The following is a 22,218-nucleotide window of genomic DNA, read 5'->3' as shown; positions in this document are numbered from 1 at the left end:
AGTCCACTCCTTGTGAAAGTCCCCAACACTTTTGAATGGCCTTTTCCTGACAATCCTCTCCAGGCTGCGGTCATCCCTGCTGCTTGTGTACCTTTTTCTACCACACTTTTCCCTTCCACATAACTTTCTATTAATGTGCTTTGATACAGACCTTTGGGAACATCCAACTTCTTTTGCAATTACCTTTTGAGACTTTCCCTCCTTATGGAGGGTGTCAATGATGGTTTTCTGCACAACTGTCAGGTCAGCAGTCTTTCCCATGATTGTGATTCCTACTGAACCAGACTGAGAGACCATTTAAAGGCTCAGGAACCCTTTGCAGGTGTTATGGCTTAATTAGCTGATTAGAGTGGGACACTTTGAGCCGAGAATATTGCATCTTTTCACAATATTCTAATTTTCTGAGATTGTGGATTTATGGTTTTCATAAGCTGTAAACCATAATCATCACAATTATGACTATCTTGCTTTGCATGTAATGAGTCTATCTCATATATTAGGTTTCACCTTTTAAGTTGCATTACTGAAATAAATTTACTTTTGCACGATATTCAAATTTTTTGAGTTTCACCTGTAAAGCAATGATCTCAGTGGTTCTGTCTACTATTTTTAAATGAATAATACATTCTGGTCTAAAGCAGAAATGCTGTACTAGTTATGTCAAAGAAATACATTTTCTATTTGTTCATTTTGTTTTTATTCAGGTTCATTCTAAAGTAGTTATAACTTTGGTCTCCCTGGGAAAATTGGCCAGTGTGAATAAAAACATTAGGTGATTTACAGAGCAAAGACTTTGGCGAATGAAGCAACAAATGAATTGAAGATGAGATCATGTTTTTGATATAAGAAGTGCCTCAGGCAGTGCTGTTGGCATTGGTTCTAGGAAATAGTGCCTATTGCTGAGTTGTAGCAGAATAACAGCATGCTCTGAAGATAGCCAGTGAAAAGTCAATATCTTTAACAGTTTTTTTTTGATTATTAGAAAAATGTGCTGAAATAATCATCCTACCTTTATCAATAATTGTTTAAAAGAACAGAAAGAGTTGCAAGTGACTCTTACATGTATATGTAACCTAGTGAAGTTTATGGCTTTGCTGACCACAGTGTAAAAAAAAACATAGACCTGTGATTACTATTCCCAGTGGTGGCTTAAGGCCTAACCCACATGGAAGAAAAATATATTTGAAATATATTTAAAAAATATTTTTACCAAATACATTAACATATATTTGAAATACAAGAATTTTGGCCATATTAATTATATTTCAAAATATATTTCAAGAAATATATATATATAATAATATATAATATATATATATAATAATAATATATAATAATAGATATAGATATAAACTGCATGTTGAAATGCGTTTTTATTACAAAATATATGAAAAATATTTTTAAAAATACATTTAAAATATACTGTATGTCTTTAAAAATACAAATCTACATTTTTGGAATGCATTTACAAATACATGTAAAAATATATGTTAAAATGACTTTTTTATAGGTTAAAAAAATCTGAAGAATATATTTTAAAAAATATTTTTCATATATTTTGTAATATATGAAAAATACATTTCAACATGCAGTATATATATATATATATATATATATATATATATATATATACACGGTATATATATATATATATATATATATATACATATATTGAATATGGCCAAAATTGTAGCATTTCAAATATATATCAATATATTTGGGAAGAATATTTTTAAAATATATTTCAAATATATTTTTCTTCCATATGGGAAGATACATGAATGATGTTTCTCCGGCTACTGAAAGTCATTGACAATTTATTGGGAACCTTTTCTTATAGCTACAGTATAAATAATAGAACCCTGTGTGGTAAGTTTCATTGGAGAGGAAAACTGCTTTTAGCTGTATAGCCTGGTACAAAAATTGTGGCTCTGCGCAATACATTACTTTCAGAATTATTTATGTGAGAAAAAAACTAAATAATATGACTTCATGAACATTTTGAGAAGTAATTTTCAAGTGGCATGGCCCTAAAGTTCTTTTCATTTTTCTTTGGGGGCGGTGATATATTTATTTTTGTGAACTAGAACACAGACTCTGTAGGTGATCAACAAGTGTGTAGAAGTGCATTGGTGGTTCAGGGGAAGTGATATTAGTTCCTAAACCTTGGAGGATGCACTGTGCACATCTGCAAACTTTCAGGTAACTGTAGTGTCCTCCAGCAAACTAGTCTGATCATGGCCACTGGATAAGAGGACACTGGACTGCATCTGGAGGCAGGAGGGTAGTAAGCTTCATTGTCTTCCCATGACACTGGACACACAGCTATCCCTGTAAGTTAAAGCTGCATATATTGTTTTATAACAGAGATTTCTATTTTCACAATGGCCATTTGTGACTGTTTTGTTTAAACTGAAATAACTAGTTTAGGGGACAAAGAGCAGGTGGGATTACTAAACGTATCAATCTATCCACTCTTAATATCCACTGATATTTTATAATGATAATATTTGAAAACGTTAAGCAGCTAAAACTAAGCTATTAGTATTAATTTCACACAATTAGTACTTGGCAGCAAAATTATGGCATGTACACATTAATACTTTTGACCTTGCATAAAATTTTTTACAGCTATCATAATTTTGCCTTTTACAGCTCATTTCTCCTCATTTTATTCTGTGACCACCACCATTACCTATGCCAGCACCATATGTCTACTGATGCAGACAGTCATCGTTTTGAGTTGCAATACGCAACCCCTGTTTTGCTTAGTATTCCTTTGTTTCTGTGATTTATTTTATGATATTTATGGAACTAAACATTTTCTGAATCCATTAACAGGGCATGCAGACTGTAGTCACTCATCCTGTGGCATTTGTTACGTTGTATAGGGGAAATGGCAGATAGTGTAAATGATTGATCACAAGGAGGCCTGAATTGGCTTTGGTTAATGATCCAGTCAGCGCTCAAGCTGAACACTACTGTATGGTACTATGGGATTCAAAGGCATCTACTATGCCAACTGACCCATGTTCAGCCTGCAGTTTGTAGAGCTGGACTAACACAGAGACAAATAAAAAACACAGCAAAAAAGTAGATGTAAAGCAATCTTTTCAATGTTGTATAGAGCAGGAAAGAATTAGAACCCCTGTTTCTTTTTTAATACTATCTGTGTCTCCAATGGGTAGATTCAGCTTTGCTAGTTGTACTGGTGACCATTGTCTGATGTGATGTGAAATCCAAACTTTCTGCATTTGTGTTTCTGTGTGAGGAGGAATCTTACAATGGGGAAACCTACTTTAGTGACCACTGTCTAAGGCAAGCCATAGATAATGCAGTTTTCTTCCCTGAAACCATTGGAAAATCACTCCTGCAGCTCTATTGTGTTTTGCTGGATGGAAAACTTCCCTACTGGCAGAACACAATGATCACTACTATTGGTTAGAGCCACCAACAGTAAACGCATGCAAAAAAGCCAACAGGTTGTTTTTACTGAAGCCGATCAATGGATCAACTTCAGTACAACCAGACTGGCTATAAATGGACCAAATCATGACCCGTCCCTACTGACCCAGGCGAGATTCAATCCATCTATGGCCCTTTTAAGAGGGGATTTCCTCTTGCTTTGGAGAGATCTCCTCTTAATAATCTCTGTGACAGGAAGTGAATGCAAATTTCCTTGATGGGACACATAGAAAAAAAAACCTTATTCTATCCCCAAAAACATTCCTTCTTCCATCCCAATTAACCACTTTCCCGCCTCCCTATAGCAGAAGTACCGCTACAGGGCGGCAGGGCTGCGCAAAGTCACGTATATGTACGTGATTTACATTTCCGGGTAGTGGGCACGCACTGCTATTGGCTGCTTGACATGTCAATCACCGGGTCCAAGCCTGCTATTCTCAGTCGGGACTCGGTGATCATCAGCAGAGCTGACAGGGGAAAAACCTGTGTGTAAACAACACAGGTCTCTCTCCTGTCAGCAAGGACATGATGCTTTGTATCTCTCTGCACAGCAGAGGAATGCAAAGCAGCATGTCTCCGTGGTAAAGCACACTCAGCACACAGTTAACCCTTTGATTGCCCCAGATGTTAACACCTTCCTGCCCAGGATTAGCACTGATCACTGTATTAGTGTCACTGGGGATGTCAGTGGCAGTTAGTCAGTTCCCGCCCAGAATAAGAATGCCCGTTGCAGTCCCTCAGTACCACTATAAGTTGCTGATCGTTGCCATTGCTAGTATAGAAAAATAAAAATAAAAATTCCAGTATATATACCGCCATTTGTAGTCGCTATAACTCACGTAAACCAATTGTTATACACTTACTGGGATTTTGTTTTAGCAAAGACATGTAGCAGATTTCATTTTGGCTGAAATTTATGAAGAAATTTTATTTTTTACTGGATATGATTTAAAGCAAAAAGTAAAAAATATTGGTTTTTTTTTTCAAAATTGTCTATTTTTTGTTTATAGTGCAAAAAATAAAAAGCACAGAGGTGATCAAATACCACTAAAAGAAAGCTCTATTTGTGGGGAAAAAAATGACATAAATTTCATTTATGTACAGTGGTGCATGACCGCGCACTTGTCAGTTAAAATAACGCAGCGCCGTATCGCAAAAAATGGCCTGGTGAGGAAGGGGGGTAAATCCTCTGGAGGGTAAGTAGTTAACAAACGAAAAAATAGCTTTATATATACTTTATTAAAACTAAAATTAGGCATACATTTCTCAAGCTCAAGAGTGTGTTTTAAATAATCTATTGGTCAATGCTTCCTCTTAAGGAGGATTTACCCAAAATGTTGATCTGTTACTAACGTTTGATTCAACTGAAAGTTTGGTGGTGTGTGGGGTGGCACATTGTGAGTGATCTAAAACATTTCTAAAGTACCTGCTTTTTTTTACGTCTGCTTTATCCCAGATTGTGCAAATATATGAACTCCTTTAACAACAGAAGTTCTCTGCACAATCAGAATTTTTATTCAAGGCACTGATTACTTAATACCTCCTCAAATACAGCCAAATCTAATATGTGCACTTAGTAATTTTATTTTTCTTGCTTGCTAATTTCCAGTTTTGCAAGCACCTAAGAATGTATTTCTAATATTATATTTTATACAACTGAGAAAAACAAATACTATTGAATTTTTGTGTTATGAGGCTGTAAAATATACTTTCATAATTAAAATTCATAACAACAAGAATAAATCATTAGTAATTTGTGTCTTTAGGGAAAACATTTTATTGTTGCAGGTTGACAAGAGGAAATTATTTTAATTTCTGCATTGAGGACCTAAGGATGATTGAATGTTTTGAACTGCCAGCTTTGCAACATTTTTTATTTTGCATTCAGTAAACATAACATTATGGGTCTCTTATTTCAGCATGTCTCAAGTGAATAACAACTTGATATAATTCCTTTCACCCAATGAATACAATTCAAAATGCGTTGAACTAACAAATTCATACAAAGCCATCCACAATCCTTCTTCGCAGCTCCCTCCTGCTCTCTATCTCCCTCATCACCTCCTCTCATTCTCGCCTCCAGGACTTTTCAAAAGCCTTTCCCATCCTCTGGAACTCCCTACCCAATATCTATGGCTGCTGTATCTTTTACTCTTTTCAACTTTTGTCAATGCCTGAAATTTCATCTATTCAGGCAAGCTGATCCCCCTTCCACCTAAAGAAAAATCAAAATAGTGCTTGTCAGGTTAGCATAGGCTTAACAGAGCAGAAATGTACTTACATCAGTCAGGTAAAGAGGCACCACAGAGTCCAAAAAGAGCAGCCATGTACCTACCACCCATTTTGGTCAGTACATGCAAATGAATATTAATGGTCTAAAAAGTTCTCAAGTATAATATTTCTGGCACTTTTCTGTGTCCAGGGAGCTGCAGGTGTCACATAAAGCTTTACAAGTGAATGGCTATATGAGGCTGTACTCATGTAAATATAACATGTGAGTCTCATATTCAGGGAATTACACTGTATGTGCATACAAAGGTGAACTCTGATCCACAATAAATATAATTATAGGGCATATGTAGAGGATGGATGTAAGATCATTTTTACCTCTGGAGGTACCATCCCTATAGCATAAATATGTCTAGGGCAATATAAATTGGGACTCTGAATGTACCTCCAGAGGTATAACACCAAAAAACAATATCGATATATAAAAAACATATTTTATTTATGCCATATACATATCACAAACAATCATCATAAAAGACTTTAAATCTTAAAAATATGTGAATATTATGTCCCCATTTGTGTAACCATGTATCTGTTCCTGAGATCCTATTCTTATTTTGCCAAAAACCCGATTCCTCAGGGCCTTGGATCTCACTTTACAAAGACTGGAATGAAATATATACAATTATTGAAAGCATATAACAGTCACAACACTACAAACGATCGTAGCCTTCAATTGCATAACATAGAATCTGTTAGTATAATTATCCCCAATTGATAAATACCCTCCCTGGAATGTGGAACAAATCAGGAAAACCCAAGAAGAGAAAAGAGAAAAAAAAAATTGAAATATTTGTTACCTTATATTCACATGTGCGACAATATGTTGAATGCCTGCCAGGCTGGGGAGGGATCTGATTGTAATGCACCACGCTATTGGCAACAATTTCAAAAGACTTCTGCATAATGACTTAAGAATCTACTGTAACCTGTACCACATATATCAGAGCCACCTCCAAGGTTATACAAACATACAACTATCCTTTAAATCTTACCTCAAAATCTTATAGCTTCACAAAGATCAAAGAGACCCTGGATAAATCATTTTTGGCTCCATACCGCCAATGAATTGCTGAATCTAAGACTCAACCAGGTGTTGCCCAAAAAGGCCAGAAGATATTCTCATACGTGAGTCTAAAAGTTAAAAAGAGATCCAACAATGGATCTAAAGATAACCTAAGACTGGTAATGTTAACATAAAGGTTTTCCAAAGAAAGTAAAAATGGTATAATCAAGGCTCACCTATAATCCATTTGCTATACCACCAGCCCACACAAACCACATGATCAAAATTTCGGCAGAGAGAGAAACTCCCATTGATGGTAAGCTATATATAGTGTAAGTGCCCCACGATACTCCTCCCTGAGGCCACCTCCACCCCTGGGGGGGCCCCTATCATGCCTAAGGCATAGAGAGAAGCTCCTCCCCCGCTAAAGGAGTGTGGAATACTATGGAACACTCCTATGCCTGTGGCTGTCCCAGTCCCTGGGGCTAAGTCCTGCCCTCACCATCTCCCTTCCCAGCATATGGAGCCAGCAGGGCAGGTCCAGACTGCGGAAACTGCAACCAGAAGTGACGCGGGGCCCAGTCCCTGTGACCAGAAGTGATGTGTATCACCCGTCGCATTGTCTCTTGCGGGACCGGCACCACTGCACTCAATTCTGGAGCGCATCCAGCAATGATATGAGGAACCAATATCAATCGATGACAGAGATATCCAACTAAAATACAAAACGCCCAAACAAAAGGAAAACACTGCACAAATGTAGCAAACACCTACAGACCAAAAAGAGTGGGGGGATACGGACCTGACATGGCAAAATACCACCCAAAGAACACAGTGCCGCACAAACACTATTTATACTCCAAAAACACTAATCATAATAAGAAAAAAAAATGCAGGTAGGCATGGATGTCCGATATATTGTCACACGTGAATATAAGGTAACAAATATTTAATTTTTTTTTTCTCTTTCCTCTTCTTGGGTTTTCCTGATTTGTTCCACAATTCAGGGTGGGTATTTAACAGATTCTGTTATGCAATTGTAGTGTTGTGACTGTTATATGATTTTAATAATTGTATATATTTCATTCCAGTCTTTGTATAGCTAGATTCAAGGCCCTGAGGAACTGGGTTTGTCAAATGCGTTTACCACATAAAAATAGGAACTCAGGAACAGATACATGGCTACACAAAGGGGGACATAATAGTCACATATTTTTAAGATTTAAAGTCTTTTATGATGATTGTGATATAAGTATATGACATTAATAAAATATGTTTATTATATATTGATATTGTTTTTGGTGTTATACCTCTGGAGGTACATTTAGAGTCCCAATTTATATTGCCCTAGACATACCTGATGCACAGTAGCATCAGCGCTTACAAAGTAAATCAGTGATATATTTACAAGCCTAAATCTCTCCCATATGAAAGGTAACTTGCATAATATACCTTCTCTCAATAGTCTCCCCCTTTGCAATGTCAAACTGACTCCAGCAATGTCAAGTCCCAGTCGGGGAAATCCTTGCACTGACAAAGAAACAATGTCGACGCATGCTTGAAGGTATCTGTTGACAACACAGTGTCCATGCATGTATATGAATGTTAGTTGGATCCAAAAATTGATTTTGCTTCAATACCCATCAATGAAGGCTTTCCCTGACATGGACATAACATTGCTGGGGTGTAAGCCTATCGCAAGCGAAGTCCATTTGAATAAACATACTTCGAGACTGTACCTTTCTTGGGTAACTGTTTACCCACTTCAATACAGGACACTTATACCCCCTTCATGCCCAGGCCAATTTTCAGCTTTCAGCGCTGTTGCACTTTGAATGACAATTGTGTGGTCATGCAACACTGTACCCATATGAAATTTTTATCATTTGTTTTCACATAAATAGAGCTTTCTTTTGGTGCTATTTAATCACCACTGAGTTTTTTATTTTTTGCTAAATAAAACAAAAACAACTGAAACTTTTTTTTAAAAAAACGCACCTTTCTTAGTTTCTGTTATAAAATTTTGCAAATAAATAAAAATTCTTCATAAATGTAGGTCAAAATGTATTCTGCTACACTTCTTTGGTGAAAATAATAATAATAATTGAATTTGTATTTTTTTTTTCAAATGTTTCCATTATTTTTTTTTTATATTACATTTTTTCTTTTTTTTACTATTTTATTTTTCAGCACACTGTGACCAAAGCAATACAGTGTTACCATAGTAACAATGAACTACTCTGGGCAAGTGATCACAATTTTTTTTTCTTTTACACATTGTGATTGCTAATACCAATGTATTTAATTGATATTTGCAATTATTGTTACTGAATAAAACTGATTCATTCAGTCTTTTGTTGTGATTAGCTGTGACTGGGCAAGTCTCATCACATGATACAGATGGGCTGTGATCGGCCCTATCTGTACCATGTGACTGCTTTGACCAATCACAGCTAATAACACAATTGTATGCAATAAATGGCATGACAGGAAGCCATCCATTCTATACAATTGACATGTGATCTGTTGTGATTGGTCACAGCGGTCACATGACACTGGCAATGGGCCGCTGTAGTGATATGTCATTGGCTGTGTCCCGCGTGAGCAGCTCGTTTTGACAGGACGTCATATGACACCTAGTCACAATGGCGAGTGTCTCGCCAGGCCGTCAATCTGCTATAGGCCAGGCGGGAAGGTGTTAACCATTAGCCGCCCGGCCAATGGCCGTTTGGCGGCTTGAAAAGCGCTGCAGCTTTCTGGGTGCACGCCATTTGGCGTGCTCCCGCACATGCGCGGTTTGCGCGGTTGCAGAGCGACGCAGCAGTGCGATCTGTCACCGCCCGTGCACCTCGGACACGGCCGATGACAGATCCGAGTACCGGCACCCGTTGCCGGTACCATGTGACCTGCTGTGACCAATCACAGCAGGTCACATGACAGTTGTATACAATGGATGGCTTCATTCATGATGCCATCCATTGTATACTAGTGCCTAGCTGTGAATGGTCACAGCTAATCACATGCACATGTCATGTGATTAGCTGTGACCAAATCACAGCTAAGCACAAAAAAAAAAAAAAAAAAAAAAAAAAAGCTGAATGAATCGATTTCATTCAGATAAATGCTTGCTTATAGCAAAGTAATTCTTTGCTATAAGCAAATTGTGTAAAAAAAAATAAAAAAAAAATACTGATCACTTCCCCAAAGTAGTACAGTGTTACTATGGTAACATTGTACTATTTTGGTCATAGTAAAATATGAAAAAAAATCTTAAAAAAAATAAAAAAAAATGTAATAAAAAATTAAATATAATAAAAAAATAAAAAAAAATTAAAAAATTTTTTTTTTTTTTTTTCATACTGTCACCAGTCAGTGTCGCTGTTCACCACCATGCCAGTTATATGATGACGCTGTACTGCACTGGTGACAGTATGTAAAAAAAAAATAGTGAAAATAATTTTTTTAATTTTTTCATTTTCCGAAAAATTATGACAAAAAAATACAACTTCAAAAAACTCGCCATGCCTCTTATGAAGTACGTCGGACTGTCTACTCTGCAAAAAGGGGTCATTTGGGGGATATCTGTACTGTTCTGACATTCTTGGACCTCAAGATATTAGATTGGCGGTCAGTACTTCAGGATTGATCAATATTCAGATCTATACCATAGTTTGTGAACTCTATAACTTTCCTACAAACTAAAAAATACATCCTAATTTGGGTTATTTTCACCAAAGACATGTAGCAGAATACATCTCGGCCTAAATTTATGAAAAACAATTATTTATTTGTAAACTTTTATAACAGAAACAAAGAAAATGTGGTTTTTTTTCAAAATTTTTGGTCTTTTTTTGTTAATTTAGCAAAAAATAAAAACCCCAGTGGTGATTAAATACCACCAAAAGAAAGCTCTAGTTGTGTGAAGAAAATGATCAAATTTTAGTTTGGGTACAATGTTGTATGACCACGCAATTGTCATTCAAAGTGTGAGAGCGCTGAAACCTGAAAACTGGCCTGGGCAGGAAGGTGTAAAACTGCACGGTATTGAAACGGTTAATATATACAAGTTTATGGATTTAGGTTATTTAGGCTAGGCTATTTAGGCTAGGTTCACACTATGCTGGTTTCCCGGTGACCATGTTTTCTGGGGCACTGACCATTCATTTTACTAGGCTCCTGTACCTACAGAGAATGTAGGGAAAAGGTCTTTACACCTTTTTCAAAACTGCAGCTGCAGGGAAATTGCATAGTGCTATGTGGTTTCAAGCATGGGAAAACACAAAAGAACATAGAATACCGCTCCAGGTCGGTTCCCTCTTCCACTACCATACACACACTAAATCCCAGGTGCTGGCCCTGTCCTCAGCAGACTACAATATACAAACAAACATCCGATGTCCGCACATCCAGTAAAATCATCTTTATTTCTTCTTATAGCATATTCCACAACATGACAGGGATACAGAACTTCATCTAACGCATTTCACACTCCACTAGCACTTAGTCATAGCTCAAAGATACACTCTCACATACAGATATATATACACACATACAAAGTAACAAAATAATTACTAATTGAAAACACTCATGAAAACAAGTGAAATGTGGCTACCAATTACTCGGCTGTCACTACAAACTAGACATTACAAATTTTAAAACCATCAAGAATACAGTACCAAATATTTTGAAAAAAGAATGAAAAACCTATATATGGGACACAGAATTTGAAGATATATATAAACATTTAGAATCCATCACAAAATCTTCTATTCATAATAGTGGACACATCATGATTTATGGGAAAACACACTGCATTTCTTAATGGCACCCCCACAGCAGAGTGTTTTTGATGTTGGTACAGCAAAGCATGCAATTTCATGCAGTCATACACCCGCATATAGTGTGAACCTAGCCTTACGAGGTATGGTAGTGATTAGCTCATCAGATAATGTTGCTTCAGACTCACGTACAATCATCAACAGGTATAATGGTGACCAGCTTATTGTTGCTAAAAGCTAACTTGTATGGACTGGAGTAGTTTAGACACAATGTTATTTGTATACAATATTTGTATATATCGAATTGTTGGGCCTTATATAACTTTTAATCTGAATTAGTATCAGAAATTAAATTAATTTGGTGGATAATCCCAGATTATAGGTAGCGATCAAGATAACCGGCTGCTTTATGTGGATTTTACACCCCATATACAAGTGTCAGTTTACTATGTGTCCAGTGTGCTATTAATCAGAATTGTAAAAATCATACTGGATCAATATCTCATTTATGTGTCTGAATTGACCTGGTGGATACTTTTATAACTTTGGATTACAAAAAGCATTTGGGACAAGCATGTGCTCTTTGTGGATTGATTATGATTACACCATAGATATGTGTCATTTTACTATATGCACAGATTGGGATCAGTCAGGATTTCAATATCAAAGTGGATGAACATCCCAATTATGTTTCTGAATGGATACTTATGTTTTATTCTGAAAGGAAAAAACAATGTGTACCTTTCATTTCTCTGGATTGTATTTAAATGTTTGAATATGATGTGATGTATATTCTTTGAATATTGGGTGGAGGGTGTAGTACTATTTAATAATTTTATTGAGTAGCTGTTTATGTGAGAGGTGCTGACATAAAATACCAAAAATGTTATTAAAATTAAGTTTGCTATGTACAGAATCACGTTTATGAGAAAGGTTGTATTTGTTTGCAGGCAGAAGTCTTGGATGTTTATTTATTTGTTTTATTTAAAAAATGGATTTCTTGAGCACATCAATTAAAGTTACAGCTAAGTAAAGCATTAACCCAATCCAACCTGCCTTCACATGGTAGATTTTTGCAAAAATACAATTTCTAATTGTCTATCCTGCCTGCTGTATTTGACTGACATTTTTCTGTTCAGAAATATATCCCTTATGGCTTGACTTGTCAACGCAAAGACAGTCAATTAGTCACGTGAGGATAATTGGTTTTGGGGAAAGAAATTTGACCTAAACCCTTGAAAACAAGCCACCTGTCATTTCATAAGCCAAAGCAGTATAGCCTTTAATATTCTGGTCAGGTATTCTACCACATCATTTTGCAATCAACATATATCTTTTGCATGTGTTGAATTTCACGAGAAGGAAAGTCATGTTTAATGTGATGTTTACTCTGTACATTATAAACTGGGTTTTCATTTACACACCTGTTACACATATTAAATTACAAATTCGTACGAAAATGGATTCAGCATAAGATACAATATGAAGAAAAAAATGCTTTGCCTATGTGACTAATTTGATTGTTACACATTGATGTGACCTTCATTATTTTGAAATAGAGGTGAAGCAACAACTAGATTTTGAGGTCTTCAAGAAAACTTGCTGAGATAAAGCTGCCTTTGCTGGTAGACATTCTGACAGCTGTAGATGCTTAAATTTTATGTTGACCAAATAGCTTTAATATTTTCTCATATGCAGTACACCTTTACAATACATGAACATTTACCCATGTTTAAAAACCCTGCAGGGGCAGTCAAATACCTGTTAATCTGCCAGAAATGCACTCAGCTCCTAATTTCCTATTGTGGGCTGACAACATTTAGCACATTTGTGGACTGAGTGTTGCCAGTCCTGCCAAATATAATTTTCTAAACTACTACTCCCATTCTCTCCTTATCCACACAGTATAGGGACTAATTCGTTTGTAGTCCAAAATAAATATGGGGAGGTTTAAATAGTCTCTTTGAGATAACACAGACAGAAGACAGGACACAGAACAGCTCTGTGTTTCTGACAAGATCAATTAGTATTTTTAGCACTCATAAAATAGATATCAAAAAATGCTTTCAGTTGAATATTTAACAGAGCAAAAGGAAACAAATCAGTGAAGTTCATTGTTAGGGTTTAAATACATTTTAAAGCAGAAATTATGTAAAAAATTACTTTTTTTTTTGCTTACAGCTTTGCTTTCCCAACTGTCCTGTAATGAAGTATGCCCTATGTTGTGGGGGGGACTGGATCCTGTAGAAATCATCACTGCTGGGCTGCCTGTCCGCTTCCTGCCTCTGAGGTTTGCACTGCAGAGGTTAGTAAATTTGAGTCTCCAGCCAGAATTCAATTGACAAAGTTCCAGGCAGAGACCCACCCCCTCCTCTTCTCTCATTAATTGGGAAACATTCTTACATTGCATTCACTGCCTGTACCACAATCTTTGAATGTGGGAGAGAGTCCTGTGACTCAACAAATTCTCCGCCATTCAGAGATCGTGTTATAGGCGGTGAAAGCAACAAAAGAATAGAGGCAGAAAGAGTAGAGGGTGGGAACTTTTTGATTGAATTCAGCCCAGAGACCTAAAACTATTAATCCCCTGCATGTTGAAAGTCTACAGATAGGAATAAGATGGGGCATTCCTGTAGTAAATCGGTTCTTCCTTGGGCCACAGTGGCAAACTGCAGCAATGGAGGTGTACATTGGCAAATGGGGCAGACTGTAGTGAGAGCAATAATACAGCTGGGCCTACAAAGGACAGCTATTGCAGTAGTCTCTTGTGATTGGATATGCTGGGACTGTAAAAATTAGTAGGTCAAACAATTTGGGCCTTAACATGTGTATCTTGAAAAACAATAGTAGTCAAGCTGACTTTGATCCCAAAAGGGTTAAATGCAGAAATTGACATTAATTGTTTCTTGTCAAATTGGTAGTTTTGGTCCGGGTGCAACTGGCATGTATGTGCATGTGTACATATGTGTGAGATGTGACCTATTTATATTTTTATATTTTTTATTTTTATTTTGTTTATTATTTTTATTAATTTCTTTGTTTATTTATTTATTTATTTTGGAATATATATAATATTTTTTATTTTATTTTTCTAGTATTTATTTTTTATTTTTCACTATATATTATTTTCAATAATTTTTACATTTTTTTAAATTGTTTAATGGTCGCCTCGGTATGTATATATACATGCACAAAATGGAATAAATTTACAAATTTTAACATGATAGTGTTTGGGATATGAATTGATATATAAACATATTTCTAATTTTAATATATATTTTTTAATATTTGTTTATATTTTATCTCTGATTTTCCTCTTTTTTTAGTGTTTTTCTTTGATGAATATAATTTATGGATGTATTTTAATGTCAATATTTTGTTTTGTATGGCTCAGATCTCAAAAGGAGTTTAGGGATGTGTTATGGTTAGTTCAGGATATTAATAAAGTTTGTAAGGTGACTAACGAATAGATAGAGATCTGTGCTATTTGAGTCTGTGAAGGAATCTCACATGATGGCAGCAGGGGTTGACAGCTAGTTAATTTACCTCTTGGGTTGTATTGACGTATGGGAGAGAAGGGGAGGGATCGGCTATGGATATTTAAGCGGCTCGTGGCTGGGGGTGTGTGTCTTGAGAATGCCCTGTGGGTGGGGCGAAACACGTCGACGCACTTTCGGTCTGCCGTCTTGACGTCCCGTGTCATATCCGGTGAGTGGAATGCACACCGTGCGTTGCGTTCCAAGTGGCCATTTTGAGAATTGTTTGAACATTGTCCTGTCATCTCCTGCTGATCAGGCTGTGAGGTTTCTACTATGGAGCATGGAAACACTGGATTTTATGTGAGCCTATGGAGGCAATAAAAAAGGCTATTTTTTCATCTGACAAATGTGAGTGGTCTGGCTATGTTTTTTAGCACTATGAAGTAGTAGCAGGATTACACTATTTTATATTTCTTTCCTTTGCACTGCTGTGGAGTCTGGAGTGAGGACAAGGCAGAAGCTAATAAGGAGTTCTTCCCAAATCATTTATGGTGGAAAGGAGTCCAGGAGTTTTAGAGGGGGCTTGGGATCCCTAGATATCCCAAAAGGTGTATTACTCACCTCCATCTGGTGAGTGCGGTTGTTATTGGTTTTCTCACTGGTGAATGGTGGAAGCAATTTCCTAGTTTGGACTATCTGTTTTTTCACACTCACACACACACACACACACACACACACACACACACACACACACACACATATATATGTTATCATCTGAGAATAAGGACTTTTATTATGATTTTTTAGAAAAAAAAATTTATTTGGACATTTTTTATTGATCTTATCACTTTAAGTTTGTATTATTTGAAATAAGGTGTTTATTTGCGCTGTTTCTTTGTATTTTCATTTTTTTGGTTTACCTGTGTACAGCAGCAATTTAACTACCTAAGTGTAGGTTTTTGGAGGTGGTTCCTGTGCGCTGGTGTGTGTGTATTTATTGTAAGCTGAGTAGAAACTCAGCTACAAAGTGAAGTTTTAAAGGATAAGTTCACCTTTAGAATATGTTGCATGTTCCACCCATTTTTAGCGTGGAACATTTAACATGTTCCTATATCTGCAGCCGCACCTGCCGCCCTCCTCCCTCTGACAGATAGTACGGGGAGAAGTTTCCCTGTATTATCTGTCAGATTTCAAAACAGTGTGACCCTGCGGGGTGCTGCCCACACGGCAGCATGACTCATTCACAGAGTCCTGTGAATGAGTGTCAGTCGGCTTGTAGTTTTCAATGAACTACCACAGCGCTGTGATCTACTGATCTCGCTGGTTCAATGCTTTCCAGGCTCCTTTGGACAAAGATAATAAATGCACATTTTTTACCTGCAAAAAAATATGCATTTATTATTTTTGTCCAAAAGGTGAACTTATTCTTTAACAAACAGGATGAATTACAGGAATATATAATACCACTTCAAAGATTAGTGCTAATTTTATTTTGTTGACCTCAAGACAGGCAAAACATGCTTTAGGGGACACTTCCCTACATCATAAAATTGGATCAAATTATAATGCAGGTAAGCGAAATGCAGGAATACTGTATGTTTGAAAGAAACTGTAATTAATATGAATAGTCTCTATCCATCCTAAATATAACGAAAAAGTAAAAAATCTCACTTGAAAGAAGAAAAAAGGCTAAATGATCCTCATCAGTTATAGTATTTATGGCCATGTCATGTCATCAGGTTGAAATGTGTAAGTGGTTTAAAGTATATTAATACACTAAAGTTTTTTTTATAGAATGTGGAAAGGTTAGAACCCCTGTCAGGTTTTACTGCTGCCCAGGGCTTCATTAGAGAGAAAATCTGCAAGAGAAGAACAGAGAGCAAAAAAATCTCAAATACTGTAGGTTCTAGTACTCACCTACTTATATTGATTCTACATGCTTATATTTTGGTTATACTTACCTGCTCTGTGCAGTGGTTTTGCACAGTGCAGCCCTGAACCTCCTCTTCTCGGGTTCCCCACCAGCGTTCCTGCACCCCCCCAAGAGCACCCCCATAGCAAGTCCCTTGCTATGGGGACACTCATGTGTGCTTGCTCCCGAGCCTGATCTGTATGTCCATAAGACACACAGAACATGGCTCAACCTCACCGCCACTCCCTCCTCACTGGCTGTGGTTGACAGCAGTAGGAGCCAGTTGGCTCCTGCTTCTGTGTCTGAGCCAATGAGGAGAGAGAGAGCCAACAGAACCTCTGCTCTCAAGCACATCACTGGTTTGACATCTGGCTCAGTTAACTATTTAGAGGGCTTGGGGAACCTGCTTGCAGAAGGCTTTTGCATTTTAACACATAGACTGCATTAAGGTAAACAACTGTAGAACCACTTTAACTTAAAAAAAAGCATTTTTACTTCTGTCTTTGCCTCTGTTAGACAGAGATCCTCTCACTTACTGACAACCTTTATACCAGACAGAAAGTGAAGGAATCTGTCCAACAGATCCTCCAACTGCATTAGAATGTAACAGGGCTTTAAATCCCTCCACTCTCTATCCAAAACTAAAGCAGGTTCCAGGTTGTGACTATACACACTTTCCAAAATCTACCAAATATCAGTCTTGGGTAGGCTGCCCCTTTAAATCATCCAGTGTGCATACCTGAACTGTGTTTATATTTCTAATGTTCCTTAAAGGAGAAGTTCACCTTTTTGGAAAAAATAATAAATGCACATTTTTTTTAAGGTAAAAAAAATTTGAATTTATTATTTTTGTCCAAAGGAGCCTGGAAAGCATTGCACCAGCAATCAGTAAATCGCTGATGCCACGCAAATCTCCTGCAGACCTGTCAGAATGTCTGCTTGCTCTACAGGGATGTACAGCCAAGCAGATATTCTGACAGGAAGCTTCACACAGCACAGCGCCATGGTAGTTAATTGAAAACTACAAGCCCACAGTTTCATGCACACGGGACGTTTTGATAACACTGGTAACATTAGCTGTGTAAAGTCACGTTAAAAACATGTGTTTTTCAGCTTTTTTTTAGCATTTTTGCATTAGCGTTTAGCAGTGTTTTGCCATGATTAGCAGCGTTTTCCAGAGTTTTTCTGCATTTGCATTTTCTTAGCTTTTTTTTACTAAAAAGAAATGTTTTGGTCAACAATACCTCAAAAAACACCGGTTTGCGCGATTTTACAGCGTTAGAGCGTTTTTACAGCTAACAAACTTGTCTAGAAACCTACTAGTCCTGGGTTTTTTTCAAGCCAAAAAACTTCCTGGCCAAAAAATGTTGAATACAGTCTATGACACATAGGATAACATGCTGGGGGGTTTACTGCCGTAGAAAAAAAATGTCAAAAGACAAAAACAGCAGCTGTCAAAATGTCAAGTGTGCAAGCGGACTAAGGCTTTTGGAGCTTGCAGTTCACTCATTCACAGAAGTCCGTGACTGAATGGCGGAGCCCCACACGGCCATGCTGTTTTCAAATCTGACAGATAGCACAGGGAAACTCCTCGTATTGTCTGTCGGAGGGGGGGGGGGGGTGGCGGGTGCGGCTTCAGCTTTAGGATCATGTTGCATGTTCTACCCTAGAACAGGTGGAACATTTAACATGTTTCCAAAGGTGAACTTATCCTTTAATTTACTGCAGAACAAAGCTCAGGATGGGGAGGGGGTCAACATTGTGTATCGATCAGTATTTATTGAATGCAGTCAATCTAAAGTCTAAAGCTGTCTACAGATAATAGATAGTGCCAACATTTAAAGACTAATCTATAGGCACCTTAATGAATAGATGCTACTTTCAATCATTAGACTAGGGCAGGTCAGTGACCAAGCTGTCTTGCCTAACTGCACTGGAAAAAAGTATAGTCACAATCCTAGATGTATTGTTTGGCAGGAATGCCTGATTAACAAGATTGGCTAAACAAATTACATTTTCTTTCCACACAAAACAGTTCACATATGCAGTATGTACTTCAGATGTATACTTATCTATTTGACTGGTGTTAAGATTTAAACGTTTTGCAATCTGGTTTATGCTTCCCTCAAAGTACATTCTAAAAAAAAACATGAAAAAAATAATAGCTTATTTCAGAACCAGTTGCAGTAGACCTTTCAGCAATACATTTCCTAGCATAGTAACAGTGGTTCTTTGTGTAAAAAGCATCACCGTCAAGATAAGTTCATAAGGCATGGGTCTTTGACTTTCTATTCTCATTGTTGATGAGAATGTACTTGTGTCTGTGTCTTGTTCTCATCAGTGAAGCTAACAGCTAATTCTTTCCGTGTCCAGCTTGTTCCATCTGCTTATAACAGTGTCTACTACCTCCTGCAAGCTAAATGTCAAGATTCTCAAAGACCTTCATCCATCAACGTCCCTAATCTAACAGACTTTACAAGCACTTTGAGGCAGAAGAAAATATTCTCTGCAGCTACCGCCAGCACTATATCAATGTAACTGAAGAAACACTCTATAGACCAAGGTACCCTGCAGGAGCAAAAAGAGATGAATGTTAATGTTTGGTAACTTGATGTACTATGGAAGTATTGTAGGAGAACAGGTAATCGACCCGATGATCAGACAGGGAGTAATTGTAACTTGCAGTTTACGAAACAAGTGCAAAGTTAGAAGCAATAATGCAATACTGGTGGCAAATATCATGCATACACCGCTGGATAATACAAAACATTCAGGGAGTTCATAACAGCTCTAATGGCACTTTTCTTGCAGCAGTACCCTTAAGAAATACTTGCGCCTAATTAAGGTAAGCTTTTGTGACAGTTTCATTAACATTACCTAAATGTGCAGTAAATTCAAGTTGTTCTTACTACCACTACTTTAGGAACCTGCCGCTATGACAGCAAATAATTCTTAAAGAATTATCACCATTTCTCAGATTAGGAATTAAGACCAACGTTTTGCTGGTGTGCAGAGGCACACCAATACTCAGAGCCAGGGGTGGACTGACAACTCATGGGGCCCCCGGGCAACAGGGGATCATGGGGCCCCTGTGTCTTCGCCCACACTCAAACCACACCCAAAAAAGCCTATGAAAAGGTATCAGGGGCATCTCATGGGGCCCCATACTGACCAAGGGCCCTCAGGCAGTGCCCGAGTTCCCAAATGGTCAGTCCGCCCCTGCTCAGAGCATACCTTGCCTGTTCTGGAATGCTGTCATATATGTAACAGTTTCCCACACAGTGATGGATGCCCCTTTCAGCTGTTGCTAAGTAGATTTTCTGGCTGAAAGCTAAATGCAAAATGGGGATACAGGTGATGTCCTTACCTAGGTTTGAGCAATGTTACTGGGTGAGCAGATACTGATGGGGAACTGAGGGACTAGTTCCCCATCAGGTCTCTTTTACTCTTCAATGACAGCGCATGGCAGTGGGCAGATTTGAAAGTACCTTTTGGATTGAATAGGGACTATAGATCCGCCCTCTGCTGTGCGCTGTCAATCAAAAGTAAAGCTGACCTGATTGGGAACTAATATCTCAGTTTCCAGGTTTTGTCCACCCCCAATGAACAAACAAAACCAGCGCTCATATTTTCATGCAGACTAGGATAACTGAGACTGTTATTCGTTGAGGTGCAGCCCTTTAAAGATCGGGAAATCTTGATACTGGTGAACAAAAGCAAAACAGGGCACACTCTCTTCATGCATTAACGTAGTAAACCAAGAATTTATTATGAAGCATAAAAGTGCATACTCACAAACCAAAGGGGGATAAAAACAGACAAGAAGAGTCCATAATGACAGTCCAAAGTGACGGTAGACCCTTAGTGAGGTAGGCTAACGCATTTCAGGAGCTCTGATGAAAGGCATTTGTTTTCCGAAATGTGTTAGCCTACCTCACTAAGGGTCTACCGTCACTTTGGACCATCATTATGGACTCTTCTTGTCTGTTTTTATCCCCCTTTGGTTTGTGAGTATGCCTTTTTATGCATCATAATAAATTCTTGGTTTCCTACGTTAATGCACGAAGAGAGCACACCCCGTTTTGCTTTTGTCCACCCCAGTACAAAACTCCTTGGCCATGTACAGTACATGTCAGCATGACAGGTACAGTGACCAAGGAGAGGGAGTGAGTGCACTGAGGAGGGAGTGTCCAATGTGGAAACTGCTTTCTCATTGCAGACACTGATAGATGAATTTGTCTGTCTGTGACAGGTGCATGAATCGAGCTCAAGCAATGACACTTTCAATGCTGTGCTACATTAGAATTCTAAAGGGTGTCTATTACACTCTTAAAGAATTCCCCCATCTGCCTCAATCAGGGTAACATGTTGCTACATAATATAGTCTCTATAAGATTCCATAAATAAAAGAATTTAGCTGAGAATCACCACTTCAGTAAAACAGTTAAATAGTCCACAAGTCCAGGGTAGCTCTTATAACACAGGTGAACAGCTGGAGAGATTCAAGGCCTCCCCACTGAAAGTGAAATACTCTAGTAGCAATTTGGGAGGAGTTCTCCACATTAGCTTGGTCCTCCATAGAAGTTGTGCTAATAGGCTCTTGTTTGGCTGCCTGTGCGCTAGTTCTGACAGTACAGCTCACTCACCTGGCTGCAGCTCACTTGCCCAGCTACCTTTTCCACAGCGTGTGTCTCTTCGAAGAAAATGTGGTAAGGAAACTGCAGAATTTATTTTCTGTTGGTGTGTCCCATAACTCAGGCTTTGTGAGAAATCAGGTTCAAGGTCCTGCATCTGCATCTGAGCCTGGTGACCTGATGGATACTGTCCTACAGTATACGTGAGTGTAAATAAAATAACATTTTTGTATATGGTAGTGAGTCAGCAAAGGAATTTTTGTTTTCTTGAAAAAATGGGATTTCTAAAAAAAAAAAAATTGGATACCTACCACAAAGTCTTTGTAAATAAGAGCAATGCCTCCTTCCACCCATAAGTCTGCTTACTGATATACAGTGGTTTTGTTAGAGAACACTTCATACCTGGATACAAGATTTAACCCACAGGGTGGCTCTGTATGAGAAATAGGTTGCTTTATAAAATCCATGATCTCCTGTGTAAGTTCAAGTAAGTAATATGGCTAGTATACCCTTATTTCTAGCCTACTGTTTTTGACAGTTACTGGTGCATCCAATATTTCTGTAAGGAGACTGAGCTATACTGCCTACTGAAACATGCTAACTGGTCCCTAGACTCTGAACAGTTTTTTCCTTACTAGTGAGTGAGTCCATTTAA

This window comes from Staurois parvus, unplaced genomic scaffold (genome assembly GCF_062004578.1).
Source record: "Staurois parvus isolate SC_StPar_1 unplaced genomic scaffold, SC_StPar_1.0 ptg001432l, whole genome shotgun sequence".
NCBI classification, from domain to species: Eukaryota; Metazoa; Chordata; class Amphibia; order Anura; family Ranidae; genus Staurois; species Staurois parvus.
This window is presented reverse-complemented; position numbering follows the sequence as displayed.